Here is a 16,409-nt window from a genome sequence, read left to right on the forward strand (position 1 = left end):
AGATAATTCCATATATATCCCTAAATTATCTTTCAGCTTTCTGCCTACATGTTTCTGGAAATTTTGATTTGTATATTTATGATAGAATAAGCAAAACAAAGTTTATCCAGAGAAAATCATAAGCTTCTTGAAAAACTCTTGGGCATTAAATTGTTTATTTCCAATGCCTTATTAAAATTTTTCATGTGAGAAGCTCAAATACCTTAATCTTTTTTCTCATAATATATAAATCTTGAACTTACAAATAGTATTGCTCTTAGTTTAAGTAAAGTTTATAACAGGAAATGATATTTTTTTCTTAGTAGCAGTTTACCTCCAAGTTGGTGAAAGTCAGAATAAGTATGAAAAATGTGAGTTAACCTTGTTTGGAAGCAGCAAAAAGAATACTGTTTGATATATTTGCACAATTAGTATATGCCATTTTTGTGCCAATAAACAAGATTTTTGATTGTTCAGTGTACTTTCTGAACATATCAACCACCACAAATGTTTCCAACTGACAATGTGTTTCTAGTATTTTCAGGCAAACACTATACTCAGATGAATAAGTTCATAGACCTAAAAGGTTGACTAAAATGTTGAGAGAATTCATTTATTTCATAGAGCAGAGGGCAATCAACTGATTATATTGGTATGTAGTAATCATAATAGCTTGAACACATATAGAAATTGATAATGTTCTTTTTATAAAATGTTTATAATTTCAGAAATTCATTTTTACCCAGTGGCTTTGGAAGGCTGAGGCAAGAGTATCACAAGTTCAAAGCCAGCTTCAGCAAATTAGCAGACTCTGATTCAAATTAAAAAAAGAAAAAGGAATGTAGTTCAATAGTTAGCACCCCTAAATTAAATCCCCAATACAAAATAACAAAAACAAAAACAAAAACACAAAACAAAACACCCTCAATTTCTTAAAGTGAAATTTAAACTAAGGCATGGTGATTTTTAAAATATGTGGTGCTACTGATAAGGAATTTTAGATAACCTTTGAAATAATGTTGGTCATTAGTATCAATTAGCATTTTTGGATGATAAATTCCTATATTTTGTCCTCAACATTTTGTTGCCCAAACAAAACCAAAGACTACAGAAGTAATTATTTCATTATTCCAATGTGTAGAAAGATTCCATAAATAATTATATGATTTTATGTGTTACATAAAATATTGGGGGTACCTTAATACTTTTGTCTAAAACATACTTTGGAGACTTCTTTAGCAATGGAATGAAAATTTCAGAACACTAAACAATAATGGCTGTTGCCAAGGTTTTGTGAAATGCTTGCATTCAAACTATACAACGCCTAAACAATATATAGATCAAGTTTATTGCTTGTAAATTCCTAATTTAAGGTGAATAACTTTAATTGCTGAGTAGTGCTAAGTTCAATGACTATGTTTGCTCACAGAGATTGGGGAGCATTGAGGGAATGGGTGACAAAGTGATTTTATTGCATCCTTTAGCAGAGACACTCTGCTGAAACGATGTGTATTAGTGTTTATTAATGTTCTCACTAAGATTGTCACACTATGATAAATGCAATTACAATCCAGAACCATCATGGAAATCTGATTTATTTTATCTTGAATACATGGGATCATATTTCTTCCTATTCCCATTAGAGAGATATACCTATCACTAAAACATAAAAACTACATTCAACTTTTTTTTATTAGTTGTTCAAAACATCACATAGCTCTTGACATATCATATTTCATACATTTGATTCAAGTGGGTTATGAACTCCCATTTTTACCCCATATACAGATTGCAGAATCACATCAGTTATACATCCACGTTTTTACATATTGCCATACTAGTGTCTGTTATATTCTGCTGCCTTTCCTATCCTTTACTATCCCTCCTCCCCTCCCATCCCCTCCCATCTTCTCTCTCTACCCCATCTACTGTAATTCATTTCTCTCCCTTGTTTTTTCCCTTTTCCCTTACTTCCTCTTATATGTAATTTTGTATAACAATGAGGGTCTCCTTCCATTTCCATGCAATTTCCCTTCTTTCTCCCTTTCCCTCCCACCTCTCATCCCTGTTTAATCTTAATCTTCTTCTCTTGCTCTTCCTCCTTACTCTGTTCTTAGTTGCTCTCCTTATATCAAAGAAGACATTTGGCATTTGTTTTTTAGGGATTGACTAGCTTCACTTAGCATAATCTGCTCTAGTGTCATCCATTTCCCTGCAAATGCCATGATTTTGTCATTTTTTAGTGCTGAGTAGTACTCCATTGTGTAAAAATGCCACATTTTTTTTTATCCATTCATCTATTGAAGGGCATCTAGGTTGGTTCCACAGACTAGCTATTGTGAATTGTGTTGCTATGAACATCGATGTAGCAGTATCCCTCTTTTAAGGTCTTTAGGGAATAGTCCAAGAAGGGGAATAGCTGGGTCAAATGGTGGTTCCATTTCCAGCTTTCCAAGGAATCTCCATACTGCTTTCCAAATTAGCTGCACCAGTTTGCGATCCCACCAGCAATGTACAAGTGTACCCTTTTCCCCACATTCTCGCCAGCACTTGTTGTTGTTTGACTTCATAAAGGCTGCCAATCTTACTGGAGTGAGATGGTATCTTAGGGTGGTTTTGATTTGCATTTCTCTCACTGCTAGAGATGGTGAGCATTTTTTCATGTACTTGTTGATTGTTTGTATGTCCTCCTCTGAGAAGTGTCTGTTCAGGTCCTTGGCCCACTTATTGATTGGGTTGTTTTCTTATTGTTTAATTTTTTGAGTTCTTTGTATACTCTGGATATTAGGGCTCTATCTGAAGTGTGAGGAATAAAAAATTACTTCCACAAAGACACTACATTCAACTTTAGGGTTTGTGGTTTTATAGTCATTCAAGCTGACTTAAAGAGACTCAACAGAGACAAAAACTTTAGAGATGTTTCAAGCAGCAACTAGTGAAACTCACTAAAGTCTCTTTGAACTTTTGTCTCAAAGCTTCAAATGTATGGAGACCTCAGTGCTACAGCTGTACAAAGCATAGAAAATTATTTCTGTGTGATAACTAGAACATTAGATTTTGGCTTAAAGTCACCAATGAACAAAATTAGGCAAAATTAAGGCAATATTTCTTCACCATACTTATTCTGGCAATTTAAACATTTGCATTTGTGGCAATTTTGATTAGCACATTATTTTTTATTACTGAGTTTTTACAATTTAAAGTGTTGCTAGTTTGGTATTTTTTAATTAAAATAAATTTGTTCATACATTTCTAAGAGAGTTTGAGTCTTTTAGAAAATACTGCCTTCCTGGGATGGTCCAAACCCCTGACTAATTTTATTTTTGATTTTCATAGATTAAAGTTTACTCTTCCTGCTATATAATTCTGGTGATTTATGAAAAATACATAATGGCATGGATCTTATACCATAGTACCACACATCTCTACCTCTATTACTCTCCTGCTCAGCTCAACCTTGGGAAACTTGCTTTCGTTCCTGCAAATTCAGCTTTGCTAAAATGTTCCATGAACAGAATTGCATGTTATGCGGAGTTCTTTTTTTCCTCTGTCTACTTTCGCTTAGCAACCCATCATTAATATCTATTCATAGCTCTGGGCTTTTTCTTCCCTGGCTACTATTCCAATGTATACATGTGGCAGTTTCTTTAGTCATTCACATTTTGAAAGACAGCTTAGGGGCTTTCAGTTTGGGAAAATTATGAAAAAGCCACTATTCACACTTATACTTTTAGTAGTCATAAGATGTCAAGTGAATTGGGCAAAATATCTCAGGCATGAATTCCGGGTCTTATGAAAACTGTGTATTTAAAAGATGTTTTCTAGCAAGTGTAGCAGTGAGTGACAGTTCATTTAAATTGCAGCGATTTTAATGTATTTTAATTTGCATTTCACTAGTGACAAAAGATGTTGAGCCTCTTTTCATATGTTTACTTGCTAACTGTATATGTCTTCTTTGGTGTGTGTTGAGTCAAATGTTTTTACGAAAAAGTTTGGTTTTCATATTCAGAGAGTGTTAAAATTACACTTAAAAGCCTACCTACCTGTTAACTGGTAATAATTCTATGACAATTTCAAGCCAAAGCTCAAAAAGGGGAGTGTGTCCAAAACCACTTTTCATTTTTCCCTTTCATTGTTCTGAAACAGATGTTTAACTTTGCTAAAATTACTGATGAAGATATTTCTGTTGGAAGATGTCTGCCAAAACAATGAGCACTTTGGTTTAACAACTAAACTGTAATTTTTATCCAATGTCAGAAACATACGTTTGATTCTGGGGGAAAAAGCCAATCTGCAAAAATTGTGGTACTATACTGACTGCCTGAAATAAAACTATAATGACATATGTACTTTTATCTCTACATATTAATGATAGCTTATAGTGATCACATCTATATGTTAATTTTAGCTTATAGTGATATTTATGTTAGGAATCAATATCACTGTATGTCATATATTAAATGGAAAATATTTTAAGCATATAATATTATTACATATACACTCTGTGCTATATGTTAAGTCTTCAGATAATAATTCTTCCTATAATGGATCTTTGTATTCTTTGAATAATTTTTCCCTATTTCCTATCCTGCCACTCCCTGGTGAACACCATTCTACTCTTAGCCTTAATGAGTTGGGCTTTTTTTGGATTGAACGTATAAGTGAGAACATTCACACTTTTAATTTTTTAAGTATAGTTCAATAAAAATGGAAAGATAAAAACAATGCAAAATAAAGCAGTAAAGCATTTATATTTTCTTTAATAAATTTATTTTTAAGATGCTCTATTTTAATTAACTGAATCCTCTTTCAAAATTATTTGATATTTGTGAATTTATTTATTTTTTATTTTTATTTTTTAAAGAGAGAGGAGGAGAGAAAGGGGGAGAAAAAGGGGAGAGAGAGACAGACAGACAGAGAGAGAGAGAGAGAGAGAGAGAGAGAGAGAGAGAGAATATTTTTAATATTTTTAATATTTATTTTTCAGTTTTTGGTGGACACAACAACTTTATTTTATTTTATGTGGTGCTGAGGATCGAACCCAGCGCCCAGCGCATACCAGGCGAGCACTTTACCGCTTGAGCCACATCTCCAGCCCAATATTTGTGAATTTAAATTAATAATAATGTCATATATATCATTGCTTAGCAATAATAAATAATATGCAATATTTATAATGTTCTGGCTAGAAGTCACATTTAATCAAACATTTATATTATATTCATTGTATCTTTAGAATTTCTTATTTATAATAAATACATTTATAGATTTTATATAATCTATAATTATTTATAGATTTAGATATTTTTGTGACAAATGTGTTGTTTTTACATAATTAGTATATAATATAATAAACTTATTTCATGGTACACTTGAATCCTACTTTCAGAAATAACACAGTATGTATTTATTTATCTATAAAATATAAAGGTTGATTTGTTTGTGCACCTGCCTATTTTTATTTAATATTTGATACTTGATAGGATATATTTTGAAAGTGGTAATCAAAGATATAGGACAGGATCTAAATATGCTGGCTGCCCTAGAAAAATGATATGTAGTGCTGAGGATTGAACCCAGCGCCCCGCGCATACCAGTCAGAGAAATGCAGTGGAGGAAGTCAGAAAGAGTCTAAGAGTAAAAAGAATTTGCACACCATTAATATATATTAATATATAGATGTGATTACTATAAGCTATCGGTAATATGTAGATGTGAAAATACATATGTAACTGTATTTTTATTTCAGATATAAGGATATCGAGTGAATAAGCCAGAGAGCTGTTTATTTTTGTTTGTTTGTTTTAAATACTTAAACTCTAGTTCCTTCCATCATGGCAGAAATCTAGCAGTAGACAAGAGCCTTTTCTTGGGTATACATGATTTATTAATTGAAAATAATCACTGTTGGTATGGAAAAAATGTGGATAGCTATCTACTTTATTATTTGGTACACTATTTGGAGGTTCACAAGAAGAGTTCACAAGAGGGTCTTTACCACATAGTGTGAAAGGCAGAATGAAAATCCTCAAAGACATTTTAATGTGTTCAAAAATTCCCATAGTTTTGGTGAGCATTGCTTTCATCTGAGTTAGATCACCAAATACTGATGGAAATAGATCTTACCAATAAGACAACCATGAAAAAAAGTGTGTCCAAAACCACTTTTCATTTTTCCCTTTCATTTTTCTGAAACAGATGTTTAACTTTGCTAAAATTACTGATAAAGATATTTCTGTTGGAAGATGTCTGCCAAAACAATGAGCACTTTGGTTTGACAACTAAAAAAGTGAAGGAATTTCTTCATATAAATTAAAACAATTTGACTTAAAAGGCTTATAACACATGATATTAATGCTAGTGTGTCTAAAATTCCAATTATCATAGTAATTCAACATTATAAAATTTTGTTTTTCACCCATAATATCCTTACTAGCTGAGGAATTTAGACTGCTATCATTCTCTGATGATGACCTTATAAAAGTGGGATATAGACCATATTTATTCACATGCTATTCAGAATTCAATATAGAGGAAGGTGGAAAATACAGTTTCTCTTCTCTTCAAGAAGAGGATATTGAAATACTTATTCAAAACATGTCATATTTCAGCCACAGGAAATTACAGTCATTGGGATAAATGAAATGACCCAATCAGAAATAAATAAATAAATAAACAAGAAGATGGTTGACTATATAAAATGGAATAAGCAAAGACAGAACAAGGATAAAAAATCTGTACAAGTTTTATGTAAAAAAAAAAATCTGTGTCCTGAGGGCTTCTTAATGGCTATGTGTAAACTACAAGCAAAATACACAAGTAATTCTAAATTTGTTCTTTTAGGGATAGTGAAAGAAAGATGTGAGAACTCTCTCTTCAGTGCCATCTATTCGTGATTCCTCCAAGACTCCCAGGACTATTTCTTTCATTGGTTGGTCTTCCTGGAAGGTTCTAGCTCCTAGGGGGTCTCAGTAACATGTTTGCTCCCCTTTGTCCTCAGTTACAGAGTCTGGGATAATTTCTTCCTACTGTTGTTAATGCTGTTGTCTTTCACCTTCTCCTCCTAACTCTACCTGATATAAGTTATCCTTCTCTTAAAACTTCTTCATTAAAATCTTAGGCCGACCCTTTTTCCACAGTGTATTCCTATCCTACACAATTTACCTTTTGTTCCAGTCAGTTCCAAAGGATAGGCCTGAAGATATGCATGTGTATGCTATGCCCATTTTCTTGTTTAACTCAGTTTTATTATGTTTCAGAAACATAAAGTTATAGGAGCAAAGATGTAGCCTTTTCCAAATGGAAGGTCCTGAAATTACATGGCAATAAAAATTAGCTTTCTATTTTTTACCTCAAAAACAGCGGGGAATGAGGGGAAGAGAATGTCAGCGACGCATAGGAAGGACCTAGAAAAATGCCACTTAAAACATTTTGATTGAAGAGAATTCTAGGCTCCTAATTCAATGTGAACAATCACAGTTTTCCTACCTTCTATCCGATTATTTGTGTATCATCTATCTGTATTTATTTCCTTTTGGTGGTAAAAATTCATAAATTTAGTGGATTAAGACAACAGAAATTTATTATTCGCTTTTTCTGGAGGTAAGGAATCTGATGATCTCACTGGGTACATTGGAGTATAAAAGGGTAGCATTCATTCTGTATCTTTTGTAGGAGTTTGGTGTTCTTGCATTTTCTAATTCCTCGAGGCTGCTTGCATTCTCTGGGTGGTGTCCCCATTATTCCATCTTTGAACTCAGCAATGTTTTCATGCTACTCTGTGCCTCTGATTCTGCCATAGCATGTTTTTGCTAAAATTCTGATTCTGTTTTAGCCCTCCTATTTAGTTTTTAGGGGTACTGGTGGGTTTATTAGGGGCACAGAATAATGCAGGATAATTGTGCATTGTATTATCAGTTTTCTAGCAACGTTAAATCTATTTGCAATTTCAATTACTTTTTGTCAGGTAATATAATATTTTCTGATTCTGTTTATTAAGACATGGCCATCTTTGAGGATTTTCATTCTGCCTTTCACACTATCATCCACATAATCTTCTAGCATCTATTAACCTGACAATTTGGAATAAAGTTACTGAATATAAAAAGCTCAGTATTATATGAGGTCTAACATTATTTATTGATATTCCACAAAAAAGAGAAAAAAAAATTTAATGTAACTGAACAACCAGAGAAGCAATGCTTTATATGTTCTCCAAAGAGGAAATTGCAAAGTACAAAGTCCTTTCAATGAATTCAACATGGAGCCTGCTTACCTCAGCAGCAAGAGGACATACAGACAGAGTACCTGGATCATTCTGGTCATAACACTATGTCCAAGACAAAGGAGAGCCAGTATTTAGGAGTGCTCATTGTCATGGATGCAAAAATTTTATAGCTAATCATAGACCAACACTGAACACCTAAAGACACTCTCAGTGAAAGACAATATCCCCTAGTTGTTATTGGGAATCGAAATACATGAAACCAACCAAGAGAGCAATGATAGGATGTTAGTATAACCAGGCACTTCACAAAACTTTAGCTTGGAAGAAATCTAGACCTGGACTAAAATATAAATTATAATGCTTGATAGGTCAATTATGATTTCTTCATTTTCACACAATTCTGGTAACTTGAAATATGAATAAGAGTAAACAACAACAAAAACCCAAACAAAAAAGCCTGTACACAAATTTTTATAGTGTCTCTATTTATAATAGCCCTAACTGAAAACAAGCCCAAAGACTTCAGTGGTTAAATAGTTTTAAAAAAATCTGGTACATTCATAAAATGGAATACTACTGAACATTAAATGCAAGCAAATTATCAACACGTAGTACCACATATATTGTCTGCACGGCATCATACTTAGATAAAGAAGTTAATCTTAAAAATCTTATGCTATGTGGTTCTATTTATAAATTATTCTTTTTAATTTTTTTATTAGTTGCTCAAAACATTACAATGATCTTTTAACACATCTATAATGGAGATTATTGATTGATGGTAACTATCAGTTGGGCAAAAGGACTGATTGTGAAAATAAAGAGAATCAAATCCTTTATAATAATGAATAGTTGAAATATTTGTTACACAAATGAAAATATAGAGTTAAATTGCATAAACTGTAAACAGACATACATATACACAAGCATGAGAAATGGAATGCATGGAAAATAAGAGAAAACTGAAGAAGATCTTTCACTACATTGGCAGTGTAGCATCACGTCGATTCCCTCATTTTGATTTTTTACAACATTTATAGAAGATACTGCTTTGGGGGAAAAGTAGGTGAAAAGTTCATAGGACTCTGCACTACTTTGTTGTATTTCTCTAAGTCTACAATGATTTCAAAACTAAAAGAAAAAAAATCAAACCAAGCACATAAATCACTTAGCCCAAGACCTGCTACATAATTGAGTGCTCAATAAACTATGGTTATTATTTTCAGTATTGGCTGAATACTGAAATACTAAAATGAATTGATGGGCAAGGAAAGAAGCAAAGAATATATCACTAATTCAAAAAGAAAAGAATATAAAGCTACACTAAATGACTAGTTTCTTCCTGAGAAGATACTGGAGGTTATGTTGTGTTCCTACACACATTATGTAAATCAAGTGTGTGGATTTAGTGTTATCCATAAGATGAGTTTTTAAATTCATAAATAAATTAAAAGTTGAAAATTTAGCAACAAAGTATACAGGCTCTCAGATATGAATATCTACTTGGTGTATATATTGGAACTATTTCTAATGAAATTAAGCTATATGGTAAGGATTATAAAACCCCAGAGCAACTGAATTTTTCTTTACAAAGCACTACTGTTCTTCAGGAATTGAATAATATGAATGGGGCTTCAAATATGTATATAATGATTGCACACAATTGCTCAATTCTATATTATCAAGAAATAATTTGTTCCATGAGATATAACAAATCATATTAAATGGAAAATTCACTACTATACATCCACAGTATGTATTGTGCTGTCCAGTTATTAATTCAATATAATGAGCTTGAACACACTTATACTATCCCAGCTATGATAAGAATTCAGCTCAAACACTCCTGTTCTATATTTGAGCAAATGTAAAGGAAAGAATAATTGGAGTTTCCAATTTACGATAATCATTCAAAGAAATATTTCCTTAATTACTTTAGGTATCTACCTTCACAAATAAGGAATATTTTAGATTAGAAAAGAAACAACCAAATAAATGATAATCATTATGTTTGTTTATGCTTATGTTTATGCTCATGTTTAAATACTTGGGAAAAAATAGCAGCAACACAAAGTTGGGAACAGGATAAGTCATACACATACATACACATACACATACACACATACATATATATGAACACAAAAGAGAATATGAAAATGAAAACATTTGTTGCTGGCAAACAACTGACATCTGGCTGCATAATATCAAGTTAACATGTATTTCATGCAGATAAATAATGTGAAAAGCTGATAGAAAATTATACTATTCTTCCATGTATCTTATTTAGTATTCTGTCTACCTATGTGCTCATCAAGGAAACTGTCGTAATGTTAGTTTCAATGTTAATACACATAGCTTCGGTGGATTTTGCTAGATCCTGCGGCACAGCTTTAATATAAATTCTGTTTGATGAACAAGGTAATTAATCAATTTTAGCATGGAAAATTTTCATCAGCAATGCAACCTATCCTGATCTATCCCCATCTTGCTATTTTATAGATTTATATTCAGCATATATATAGTGTATCTTATTTGGGTTTAGGCAGTTTTTTTTTTTCTGGTACTGGAGATTGAAACCAGGGTTACTTAACCACTGAACCACATCACCAGACCTTTTAAAAAATATATTATTAGAGGCAGGGTCTTGCTGAGTTGCTAAGTGCTTCATTAAGCTTATGAGACTGTCTTTGAACTTGAGTTCCTCCTGCCTCAGTCTCCTGAGATGCTGTGTTTAGAGGTTTGCAAAAAACTATGGACCATATTGTCTAGCACTTCTACTTTGATTTTTAATTTTATATTTTTAATGTTACTGGAAATAAGAATAAAATCACTCAGTAAAATTATTCACACGTGTATTGCTACATACATATGACAGATAATGAGCAGCATTTTGACAGAATACTAATAGAAAAGATTAAAATAGATCATTTAAAATGTATCCATGTATCTGTCATTGTATATTTTTGTCCTAAGATAGACTGACAAAATAGTTTATAATTTCTAAATTTTTTGTCATTACTTCAAAGACAGTATTTGTAAATATTGAAAATACTTCTAAATACACAAGGCAATATCTGTATTTTCATACTGATTTTGTTGCTTTACAATAATGTAACTTGTTTTGAATTCTAAATTATCAGAGATTATCAATTTACTGTTTTTGTAGCTAACCTATTTAATTAAAAAGCTATAAACAAAACTCTCAATGACATTGATACTATGATCATATTGAGAAATAATAAGTAAAAGCAATGAGTAATTCATTTGTATTATAACCAGAGAAGGAATGTTAACATCCTCCTGAATTTAATTAATACTATGTATAATTTTAGCCTGGTGTTCACAGTTATAAATGCAATATACAAAGGCACCCAAAGCAGAGCCTCATTCCAAACAGAATTAGGAATACACACTTTGTGTTCACATAGCATATGGAACATATTTCCAGCCTATGTACCTATCAAGTCTTCATGGAATTAATGACTTGTTATTAGTTCTTTACTGGATTGTGATCTCCTTGAGGGTAGGGAGATCCTTTTAAAAGCCAAAATAGTTAGCTTAGTGGTAAGTCATTATTCCACCAAAGTTCAATAATTGATTGCCTGAATAAACTAGCACCTTTTTAACGTAAACTTCATTGGAAATAATGAGCATCTGAACGTGAGAAGATCCACTGGAGTACTTATGCTACATTTTTTATATTGGAAGGGTTGACTAGGGGTATTGGCCTTTGTGTCATATTTATGTTTGAATCCCAGTTCACTCACTTAATGGCTACAAAATTTTTTGCTCATAATTTTTTGGCCACCATGTTTATTCAAATTTTAAAGGACAGAATAAGCCTCTTCCATTTTGCATTTGCAATTTTTTTTATTCCAGCATACTAAGCATTTCCTAACTTCTTTTTTTCACTGTTTATCAGTATATCATGACATTAAAAATCATAACAAAAGAAAAAGAAATAAATGTAAAATGTGTTTTTAAATTTTTATAGTATTATTTAGGAGATAAAATATGCCAACAATTTTTAGAAGAAGGAGAGATAATGGGAGGAGAGAAAGAGAAATTTGGGAGTACCATCAGTCTGCCAGGTTGGGGAGGCCTCTGCAGAAACAGCTCAGACTTAGAGACACTGCTCCCTGTGAGCCTTCAAGCACCTGGAGGGAGCTTCCAGGCAGCTCAGGCATCCAGTAAGTTCACAGAAAGGGTGATTAGAATGAATGTTCCCAGGAGAAAATAACAACTATAAGAAGTTGTGAAGAAGAGGCTGGTTATGATAATTAAACATGTTTAATGTTAGGTTTCCCGGAAACAATCTTTAGCTGATGTTTGTGCACAAGTGAGTTATTTAATAAGTTTTCTTATGAGTGTAAAGAGGAAAAGACAGTAGGGACTGAGAAAAGATTTTGAGAGTTTGATCTTGGGAAAAATCATACACCACGTATTGATTCCAGAGAGCTCTGGGAAATTAGGTTATACCTCAGTGTTTTGGGACTCTGAGCTGGGTCAAAAGAAGTCAGAGGCTTCCACAGTCTTACCTGCCAGTCTTTAGGTAATAGAGACTGTTTTATGTGTATTGGAAAAGAAAGGGAAGTGATAAGAATATCAATGTACTTCCTGCTCTCTGTATATTAGGAAGAAATGACCTTCCATGTCTGAGACTATTATTTTTTTTTTTTTCTAAAAGCATCCATAGCTACACTAGGCATATGAAGACAAAGAGCAAGACACTCTACCATGGAGAAAAAGTGAATGGAAACATCTGAGTGGAGAGCAATCTTCTCTACTATGTGTATATACTAGGGGTAGAAGGAGGTCAACTTGTAGGAAAAACAGAAATGATAGCCATGAATGTGCAAAAAAAAAGACCCATCTTTGAAGCATTGACAATATATTGCTCTTTACATCTGATTACTATTCCAGGGCAGAAATTAAATTCTATTTTGGAATTTTGGAATTTCTTTTCCAGCTGTTGCTTTAAAATTACCAGAAAGAAAAGAAAAATAATAATTCAGTATTTCCCAGGTCAACCACTTGTAGAATGAATCACACTCCTAAACTTCTAAAAATGTATTTGGTCTTATTCTTTCTGTCATTTAAAGGTCACTAGAGATCCCAATTATCAACTAGAATCCCTGCTCTTGAACAATTTTTCCGAGTCAAAGGAAAAAAAAAGTTATTCACACTTCTCTATGGGCCCTAAAGTCAAGCCACAAGCTATCACAGTCTTACCGGCTAGCAGGCTAGCATTTTATTATAGATAACCTTCCACTCAAATACTTCAGATGATAACTTATCTTTTAACCTGTCTTAACCCATTCATTTAAACAATAGGCAAGACTATTCTGTCACTTTGGTTCTCTCACCAGCTCTTCCCTTACTTTTTTTTTTGAGAGAGAGAGAGAGAGAGAGAGAGAGAGAGAGAGAGAGAGAGAGAAGGAGAGAGAGAGAGAGAGAATTTTTAATATTTATTTTTTAGTTTTCAGCGGACACAACATCTTTGTATGTGGTGCTGAGGATCAAACCCCGGCCGCAGGCATCAGTCAAGCGTGCTACTGCTTGAGCCACATCCCCAACCCTCCCTTACTTACTTCTAAGGTCAGTAGACACTTTTTTAAAATCATATTTAGATTTCTACAATTGTGAGTCCAATCCAGGGGAAACGTGTACCTTAATCTTTCCAATGTTTTACCCCTGCCATAAAAAATTAAGCATTTGGGGGCAGAAGATAGGAGAAAGGAAAAAGAAGTTGGAAAATGTCTGCTACTTGAAGCAAAGAAATAGCATTCTTAATTTGTTTTCCTTGTTTATGTATCAACTTTCAAATGTCAAATAATGACATGAGACTCGTTTTACACATCTTGGTGAAAATTAGATTGGAGAAAGGTTTAGAGGTACTGATCTTGGAGAATATTTCATATTTTATGAATTTCTGAATTTATATCATGTGCGCACTGAGTTTGCTTTTATCAACTTTTATAGCTCACTGGAAGAGCACATGCTTAATAAGACCAAGGCTTTGGGTTTAATCCCTAGTACCAAAAAAGCCAAAAGAATTATTTAATGAGTTTTGAGGTAATGTATATTTTTGTTTGTTTTACTGCCATATTTCTGAGTTTTCTGTTTGATTATTAAACTTCTTATTGACTTCTGAGGAACACATGCAAGTTTTACTTTCCAAAGTTTATCCACCTTAACCCTTGTCCCAGATACAGAGTTTGGATTCTGAACTCTTGTTTTAATTTGTAAACTCATGATCACCAATTTTGAAAACACTCAGACATGGTTTCACTTGAAATAGATTCATTTTAAAACAGGGAAAAAGTAATCTCTTATATGGGGCTCTTCAAAGTTTTCCCATAGATTAATGGTTGTCTTTCTCTACAAACAAGGTATTTTCTAAAAATTACCCATTTCCTATTTTTGTTAATAGACTATATTTATGATTTATGCAGTAAATGAAGGAATTAATAGTGCATAATGCAGTGATAAAGGAATTTTCTTAGTTATATATTTGGAGAAACTTCCTCCATCCTTTTAATATTAATTTATTCTATAATACATCTACTTAATTGTATATATTTTTGCTATTATCTTAAAACTATTTAATCAATTAAAACTATTTAATCAATTTAATCATTTTTATCTCTTCCAGCATTTTAATTCCCTCCAGCCATTACTAAACCCTGCTTTAAATGGTGTACTTTGGATGAATTTATTTATATTCTGTTCCATAATTATGCTAACTGCAAATTGGGGCTTGTTTCAACCTTATATGTACCCATTTTTGCCTATTATATTGAAATAAATCTATGGGAAATAATTTGAAATGGGATATTACATATGATATAAATTCAATGCAACCAAAAATCAAATGGTTGGAATTTGTCATTTTCTCATGAAAAAAATCAATTAATAATGTTATGTATCTTCCTTAATTCGATTTTGTTCAAAATTATCTAATTAAAACTTGAGTAGCAAAAGAAAAATAAGAAGAATTATGTATCCATTTTTTTAATAAAAGTGTTTATATCAGAAGATTAAAGGAAACAGTAAGTTTGCTAGGAGGCAGTAGTATGCTCTGAAATCAACCAAAATCAGGTTTAATTTACATGTTTGCTATACTGGGAAATGAAGCACAGTATCTCTAGTGGTTTCAATTTTTTCTTTGTATTATCCTTAGCAAACATATCCTAAATGTACTAAATGCAGATTTTTTTAGAAATTCTATTTTATTTGCATTTTTATCAAATGTTTGACCCAGTCTGATATGGTAGTGCACACCTGTAATCACAGCTACTTGGGAGGCTGAGGCAGGAGGATTGCAATTCCAAGGTCAGCCTCAGAAATTCATCCCTGGGATGAACCAAATTTGATCATGATTCGCTATCTTTTTTAATAATGTTTTCGTAGGGTGATTTTCTAGGGTTTTATTAAAAATTTTTGTATTTATGTTCACCAGGGATATTGGTCTGAAGTTTTCTTTCCTTGATATGTCTGTCTGGTTGTGGTATCTTCAGGGTGATATTACCTTCATAGAATGAGTTTGGAAGGATTCTTTCCTTCTCTATTTCATGGAATATTTTGAGGAGGACTGCTGTAAGTTCTTCTTTGAAGGTCTGGTAGAACTCAGATGAGAATCCATCTGGTCCTGGGCTTTTCTTCATTGGTTGGTTTTGATGGTGTCTTCAGATTCATGGCTTGAAATTGGTATGCTCAAATTTTCTGAGTCCTACTGTTTCAATTTGGGCAGTTCATATGTCCCTAGAAATTTTTCCATACCATCATGATTTTCTATTTCATTTGAATATAGATTTTCAAACTACCTTATGATTATCATATGTATTTCAATAGTGTTTGTGTTGATAGTGATAGTGATAGGTGATAGTGATCTGAATTTTCTCTCTCTTTTTCTGCATTATCTTGGCTAAGCGTTTATCAATTTTATTAATTTTTTTCAAATAACAAACTTTTTGTCAATTTTTTGGATTGTTCCTTTTGTTTTGATTTCGCTGTCAGTCTATGTGATATAATGATTTTGAACATTTTTCATTTTTATAGACTTAAAATAGAAAAGAAGGCATATTCCTTTAAGATGGGATAACAGAAGGCTTTGTCCAGTTCTTGATTTCAGTTACACTATTTCCACATAAAAAACGATGGGTATACATGTGGTCTGAATTAATAAATTGGTAAATAAGCC

At 32.4% G+C, this 16,409-nt stretch overlaps 1 long non-coding RNA gene across 1 annotated transcript in view; it reads left to right on the forward strand.

Moving 5' to 3' along the window:
- The window catches only part of LOC144378434 (uncharacterized), a 192,098-nt gene that overhangs the window by 120,592 nt on the left and 55,097 nt on the right, over nt 1-16,409 (forward strand). Inside the window, exon 3 of the long non-coding RNA XR_013440083.1 lies at nt 13,686-13,804. This is a non-coding gene — a long non-coding RNA (uncharacterized LOC144378434). The remainder of the gene's footprint in view (nt 1-13,685; nt 13,805-16,409) is intronic.

This window comes from Ictidomys tridecemlineatus, chromosome 6 (genome assembly GCF_052094955.1).
Source record: "Ictidomys tridecemlineatus isolate mIctTri1 chromosome 6, mIctTri1.hap1, whole genome shotgun sequence".
NCBI classification, from domain to species: Eukaryota; Metazoa; Chordata; class Mammalia; order Rodentia; family Sciuridae; genus Ictidomys; species Ictidomys tridecemlineatus.